The 7,787-nt window shown below is 36.3% G+C and overlaps 1 non-coding gene across 1 annotated transcript; it reads left to right on the forward strand.

Moving 5' to 3' along the window:
- The first annotated feature begins 2,780 nt into the window (after positions 1 to 2,780).
- LOC116100169 lies at positions 2,781 to 2,910 on the forward strand. The gene has a single exon (XR_004122514.1). It is a non-coding gene; the product is annotated as a small nucleolar RNA SNORA17 (small nucleolar RNA).
- Positions 2,911 to 7,787: the final 4,877 nt, after the last annotated feature.

A 7,787-nucleotide genomic window follows, 5' to 3' on the forward strand; every position in this document is an offset into this window, starting at 1 on the left:
TTTTGTATCTCCAGGGTTGTCTCTCTTTCTGATTTCTTTATTGTTTATATTTCCATTTTTAGATTCTGTGTGGTTTTGTTCATTTCTGTTACCTGTTTGATTGTGTTTTCCTGTAGTTCTTTAAGGGATTTTTGTGTTTTGTATTTAAGAGCTTCTAGTGCTTTATCTGTCTTCTCCTATATTTATTTGAGGGTGCTATTTATGTGTTTCTTAAAGTCCTGTATCATCATCATGAGAAGTGATTTTAGATCTGAATCTTGCTTTTCCTGTGTGATGGTATGTCCAGGACTTGCTATGGTGGGAGAATTGGTTTCTGATGATATCAAGTAACCTTGGTTTGTGTTGTTTATTTTCTTACGTTTGCCCTCTACCATCTGGTTATTTCTAGTGCTGCCTGCCCTTGCTAAATCTGACTGAAGCCTGTCCTTCCTGTGATCTTGGTTGTGTCAGAACTCCTCAGAGTCAAGCTGTCTCTGTGATTCTGTGATTCTAGGATCCTGTGATCCTGGGTTTGTTAGAGCACCTGGGAGTGCAGCAGCTTCCTCTGGCTGTGGAGCCTGGGCCCAAGGTCTGCTCAGGACACCAGCCCAGAGAGACTGGAAGGAACCCGAGCCATTCTGCTGGCAGAGTTCCTGTGTGCCTGGTCTTGCTGGTCCCAGTTACTCCCCGTATTGGAACAGATGTTGTGTCCTCCTCACCTCTAATCCTGAGAGTGTCAGAGCCCCTGGGAGTCAAGACATATGATTTCTAATAACATAGGTTAGAAAAGTCTAATTAATTTTATGACATTAGCTGAAAACAAACAAACAAAAACAACAATAATACTGGTGAAAGGTGATCCATGTGGCTATATAGAGGCAACGTGCTTCATATAGAAAGAAGTACATTTGCAAAACTATGGTTTATTTACATGAGTGTGAATGTTATGCTCAAGGAAGACCAAGCATACTGAAGTAGCTGACATAGCTTGGATTTCAGAGACAAGAAATAACAGAAGGTCCAGGGGATATTAAGTATGACTGTAAGTATTTCAGCTTTTATCCTGAATAAGATGAGCATTTTACTCTGAAAAAGAACAGCAGAAACTTATTAATCTAAATGTCCAATAACCAAATTTGCATTAAAAGACTGTTATTGTATAGAAGTAATATGTCTATGAATAGTAGTGTAGAGTAAGATGTAAATGCAATCTGATGATGATGGTTTATACTAAAGTCATAAATAGCATAAAGGAAGATGCAGTACCACCCTGGATATATTTTGAAGGTAACATCAAATTTACAGATGGATTAATATGAGAAATAAGAAGAAAAAGTCAAGAACTATGTCATGAATTTTGGTGTAAACAATTAGAAGTACAAAGTCACTATGGTCTTAGTGGAGAAGAGTGCAATTACACTTTGCATAAACACTTGAAAGTTCAGTTTGAACAGCATAACATGCATTTAGATACCTGTAGGTGGAGAACCATGTAGGCAGTTAGAAATAAAAGACTGTGATTTGGGAAAATGTCTGAACAGAGGGTATAATTTTGAGAGTTGTGAGCCAATAAATGAGATCACTAAATGAAGGAATGTGGATTTAACAAAAGACCAGTGATCCAACCTAAGTGTTTCTTTTTTTTCCCATATTTTAAAAAATTAGAAAAACTCAAAAAAAAATCATTTGAGTTTTCATATACAACCTTTTGGATGTTGATAAATTAATCAAAACAAAGACAAAGCAACCCAATTGCATTATTTTTGGACTAGAATAGTAGTGACTATATTAGTTTATTTTTCTTTTTTCTATGACAAAATATTCAACGAAAGCTACTTAAAAAGGGATGCTTTATTTGGCTCAAGGTGTGAGAGTAGATCCATCATGGCAGAGAAGGCATGGAGACAGTACTGTGAGGCAACAGTTCATGTTAAATACACAGCCAGAAGAAGAAAGATAGAGGCTGTTGCTCTTTTCACTTATTGTTTTTTTTCTGGACCTCAGATCATAAAAAGAGCTACTCATGTACAAGTTGTATCTTTTCCACTCCACTAAACCTGATTGGAAACATGTTCATAGACACAGAGAATTTTGTTCCTTAGATCTCATCAAGTTGACAACAAAATTAATCATCCCAAGTTCACTCTTGTCAACTAACACCCAAACCAATCTCTTTTCAATGGTAATCATCCACTTAGGATCTCCAAATTCTCATGTTCATCTCATATTGCAAAATGCACATAGTTGATATTTACAAGCCCTCTAAATCTTGCAGTTTGAAACTGTTCAAAAGTGTATGTGCAGACTTTCTTCTGAGAACTCAAGCAAAACCAAAATATATTAGTTACATGCATATAATATGTCATTGCACAGAGTACATATCACCATGTTAAATGGGAGGAATGAGGACATAACAAGAAAAGATTGGACCAAAGCAAGACCAGGACCTGTGATGGCAAGCACTAATCCCGAAACTTTTGTCCAGGGGCTTTTGATAATGTCTTGGCTTTAAGAACATTTATAACCCTTCTACTACAATTCTTTGACCATTTATGTATGCAATTTTTCTAGGGACAAGTTCATGCTGTCTTTTCTCAGTGAATATACCATAGTCCTGGCTTCTCCAACATACTTGAGTTGCTTTAACTTCGCCTTCATAGTTTCATGCATTGACCTGTCAGGGGCCTCCTGAAGGAAATATGATCTTTTCACATACAGCCTGATCTCAGCAGCTTTCTGGAAAGCTGGGCAAAGCATCCATGACCTCCATATTCTTGAATTTTATTTGTTAAACCAACTTTCCTGCCCCAAGAAGCATTGCAAGTGTGATTGTTGTGTCACATGTGCATCAGTGGGTGGCAGAGGGGGGAGAGGTTATGTCTACTTAGTGTTCTAACCTACATGCATCTCAATGATTAATAGTTTAACATCCCCTTAAAAAAGCATGAGACCACTACCACTCAGGTGCCAAAGGGCCTGGATAGGGAGTTATCCTGAGACAAACACCACTCCAGTGCCTGTTATGCAAGCAAGCTGAAGTTATGAGGAGAGAAGAAGCCTGCCTAGAACAACAGGCTCCAGGACTGGAGTAAGCCCAAGACAGATGATCACTTTGGTGGGCTGATAGAGAAAAGAACCTGAAATGATCACCATCGGGCCTAGACATGGAGCTAGTTTGTTATGGTTCCTCCTAGGCCTGGGGATGGGCAGAGCAGGTTTGAGATGACCCCTGCCTGGCACCATCATGCATGAATAGGGCATAGCATTTAAGGAGATCACTCCTTCATCGTGAAAAAAATATGGGGTATGCTGACTGGTCACATGATGTCCGAAGTCAGGAAGATGAGAGAGATGACTGCTGTGTTTCTACTTTCTCTCTTCTTTTTATTCATTCCAGGACCTCAAGCCATGGAATGATGGCACCTCATTCAGAGTACATCTCTTCTCAGTAACCTGTCCAGAAACATTTCCTGCACAGACACAAACTTTTGCCTTTTAGATGATTTCTTGTCATGTCAAACTGATAATCAAAATTAACTATCACAGTGACTGATTAGGAGTAGTTTTGTTGGGTTTCTGTAAGTTTCATTCAGAACAAGACCTACTCTAGCTACTTAGATAAACCTCTATGATCAAAAGATGCTCCAGTGATGGCTTCCACACTGGCATAATGAAATCTCTAGCTTTCATATGGTGTGGGATAGCTCACCTGATTCTAATTCTATTTTTGCTGACACTCTAACTGCCTCAAAACATGTCCAGATTTCTAAGAGAAGAATCTGGTTTTCAGTCACCACTTTATCCCAGGACATAGATGTTAAACTATAAGCTGTGATCTTCCACAGAATTTCTTTTCTTGGCTTAGATTTTCATGGCTGACAGTAAGGTAAGTAGATATTGCATCAACACACACACACACACACACACACACACACACACACACACACAGAGTTGATAAATTAGATTTACATTTTTCCCCATGTGGATATTTATAGTTAATTAGAGTGATGAGAGACTTGGGTTCGCATAAGTTTTTTTTTTTTTTTAATGGACATAGAAAGTGTACATGTTTGTGTGTGACATCTGTGAGAGGCTTAAGGACAATTTAGGACATTTAAAAATGTTCATTACTTGGTTAATATTTCATTTGCTTGTTAAGCTAAGCTGTTGGATAAAAATAACTCTTAATTCTTGCCCTCCCTCTATAATGACTCTGAAATTATAGGGTTGCTATTGATTTGCTGATGAATATCATTTCGCTCTGTCCATCTTATCCTAAATTATCTCTGGTCATGTCATATATATTTTCTCAAATGTAATTCTAGCATATCTTGAAGGTTAATAGAGTCTATGGTCTAGCTACCACAACCCAGCACATTTTAATTAAGAAAGGGTGTAAATTCCTCCCTACATATCCATATACATACATATATGAATATAAAATTATATATGTACATATATACATGATTTTCAAATGGTTTAATTTTTGTTTGAGCTATGCCAAATGGAAAATATAACTGCCTGGTCAATATGGTTTTAAAACTAATCTTTTAAATTTAAGGATTATGTTAAAATAAATAAAAATCCACACAACTTTTATGAGGCACAAAATCATGGGATTTCTCCTTAATTGTATATGCAACGCAGCCATAGCCAGGGACAGTTCAGTCAGCAACTGGAACAGACTAAAAGAGTTTCTATCTAATTTTAAATCATAATAAAAATTTTAATGCTCCAAAAAGCTGTTTAGAAAGAGTTCTTTTATTAGTTACATTTATAAATGTTAGCTTTCATTATCAATACCAGTTCTCATGCCTTCATTATTGGACTTTAACTGACTATATTATAAGTCTTCCTCTAAATTGTAACCTTTAATTATCACTGGAACATTGACTTCTTGAAGCCTTTAGGCTGTAATTGACCGTCACATTTCAAAGAGAAAATTCTTTACCTCCTAAGTAGAAGGTGATAGAGAAGAACATTAAACCATATGAGTGAAACGTCAGATCTAAGTTCATGTTCAGAAAATACAAAATGAGTGGCTGGCACATGCACTGTGTCTTTCTTGTTGTACACTATAGGATACTAACTGTTTATCTAAAGTTCAAACTAGAAAATATTTTTAAAACAAATATTGTCTGATCTTAACTTTATTTTCTGTTCTTTTTTTTTTTTTCCTAAGCTGAAAGATTATTTAGCTTTAAGGAGGAGATCCAACCATTTTCTTCATAAACATTCAGAATGTTGGTCAGTAGACAGTCCCCTGTGTTATAATGAACAAAGGACTGCTAGGAAAGTATGACTCAGTGAATTGGGAAAGACAGGGAGTCTGTCTGAATTGCCTAAGTTGACAAATGAATTTGACTTCCCACTTAAAGACCCAGAACAATTTTATATTTTCCATTATGCTAAAGTGCTGGATTTGAGGGAATTATCTTCAACATGAACATTATGAACTGAACAATTATGAACAGACAAAGTTTTCCTATACAAGCATTTTGGGAATGGAAAAGGTTTTGAAGTACACCTACTTTCTCAATCTCCTCATTGCACAGGGTAAAAGACAAGATCTGGAACATTCTAGTTCAGACACTAACTGGTAAAGAAAAGCTTCAGATCTGGTCAATTTCTTTTTGTTTTCAATATAAAGTTTATTATTTGACAATGTCATAGATGTATATAATGTATTTTCGTCATATTCAATCTGATTCCTTTCTTCTTCCCTTCTTAGTTCCTCTTGAAATCATCTTGTTTCTAACACATCCATTCCTACATGCTTTCACACACACACACACACACACACACACACACACACACACACACATGAGAGAGAGAGAGACAGACAGAGAGAGACACAGAGAGAGACAGAGACAGAGAGAGATACAGAGAGAGAGACAGAGAGAGAGAGAGAGAGATACAGAGAGAGAGACAGAGACAGAGAGAGATACAGAGAGAGAGACAGAGACACAGAGAGATACAGAGAGAGAGACAGAGACAGAGACAGAGAGAGAGACAGAGACAGAGAGAGAGAGAGTTATTGTTTTATATTGACCTTTATCCCTATCTAGTATCTCCTTTCCTCTACCTTTGCACCTAGTTTAGCAGGACCTATAAAGAAAATGATTACTTCAGCTCATGGATATATATATTTGATTACTTGTTTTCTACACCATGAGCTAGCTGGTTGCAGAGATTTACAGTAAATGGGTAGTGTTGACTTTATATAATGGAGAATAATTATTTGCTTTCTTTAAATGCTTGAGGCTGTAGGATAATATAAAGAAAAACAAACATTAATATACACAAATAAAGTATAAATTTAAAACATTTATGAGACAGTGGAAAGTGAATCCTATATCTTTATCGATATTATGAAATTATTGGTAATATAATGTTAGAATTGTGTCATTAAAAGTGGTCCTTATAGAGTAACGTAATGAGATATTCATAAAAAATGAAAAAGAAACATAAATAAATTTATGAAGCATTTATGAAAAGCTTTTGCAGGAGAAGAGCATCACACTGACTAATGACTTGGCAGTTAGAGCTGCATTTGGCTGTGTAGGCGGTGCCTCAAGGGAAGTTAGTATCTTGGTGGGCTCAAGAAGGGGCTGGGATATGGTCTCAGTATTATATACTTGGAGAGTTATTTTTACATACTAAACTCTGGGGGCTTGATTGAAACTAACCAAGCTTATGCTTTATTAGTACAGAGGCTTTATTTCCAATGGTAAAAATAATTATATCTGCTCTTCAGAGCCATATCCTGATGATTTCAAGATACCTGTGAAACAGAATTAGAAATCAAAGTTTCCTAATGAGCATGATGCTATATCCAGATAAGTGGACTGGATAGTGGGATGTGTCGTTTATTAAGAAGGGCTGCATGCTGACTTGTCTTGGCTTCATCTATCTTTCCCTTTTCTAAAAAGGATAATTTATTTGTGAAGATGCTTCTACTTACATTGAGTACACTGAAATGATCATTCTCTAAGATCTTGATAATGTTTTTTTTTAATGCATGACCTTATGCTAAAAATGCTTAAAGCAGAAATTTCAAAGTAATACATCTGATTGGTCTTCTGAAGTTTAATCTTTGATCAGGTAAACTGTACATACATTGGTTTCATCATCAATACCTTAACAAAACTAATTTTCCAGTCTGGTCTTTCTAATAACCTCTGACATGCAAATAGTTTTTGGAATGGCTAACATCATTTAGATATTGTTTAATATTTTCTAATTATATGAAATGTATCTCCATTTACCCAAAGGACTGTATTACTTATTTTATTCATTCATAAATTTAGTCATTCATTTTTTTGAATGCTTATGACATGCAGTTGTCCTTTACTGTCCCAACGTGAGAAATAAAGGTATCAAATTAGTTTCTATATTTGAAGATTCAATGTTATATGAAGTGGAAACTTAAAGGTTCTTTGGAAAGTTGGTTGGTTAGTGTTTTGCTTGGGCAAACATGTGAAGGAATGTTTAGCTCAAGTGGAGACAGGTGAAAGACTAAAGCAGACTTGTGAGTAAAGATTGTTTAGCTGAAGGAGACACAAGATGTTCTGCTAAAGCAAGCACATGAAAGGACAAGTGATGGATTATTTGCTAATGAAATGCATGAATTGGTTTACTTTGCATTGCCTACTGTACTGGTTAGTTTTGTGTGTCAACTTGACACAGGCTGGAGTTATCATAGAAGGGAGCTTCAGTTGGGGAAGTGCCTCCATGAGATCCAGCTGTGGGACATTTTCTCAATTGCCCCTTATGGGTGGTGCCATCCCTGGGCTGGAGGTCTTGGG

The sequence above is a fragment of the Mastomys coucha genome, unplaced genomic scaffold (genome assembly GCF_008632895.1).
Source record: "Mastomys coucha isolate ucsf_1 unplaced genomic scaffold, UCSF_Mcou_1 pScaffold20, whole genome shotgun sequence".
In the NCBI taxonomy this organism is placed as follows: Eukaryota; Metazoa; Chordata; class Mammalia; order Rodentia; family Muridae; genus Mastomys; species Mastomys coucha.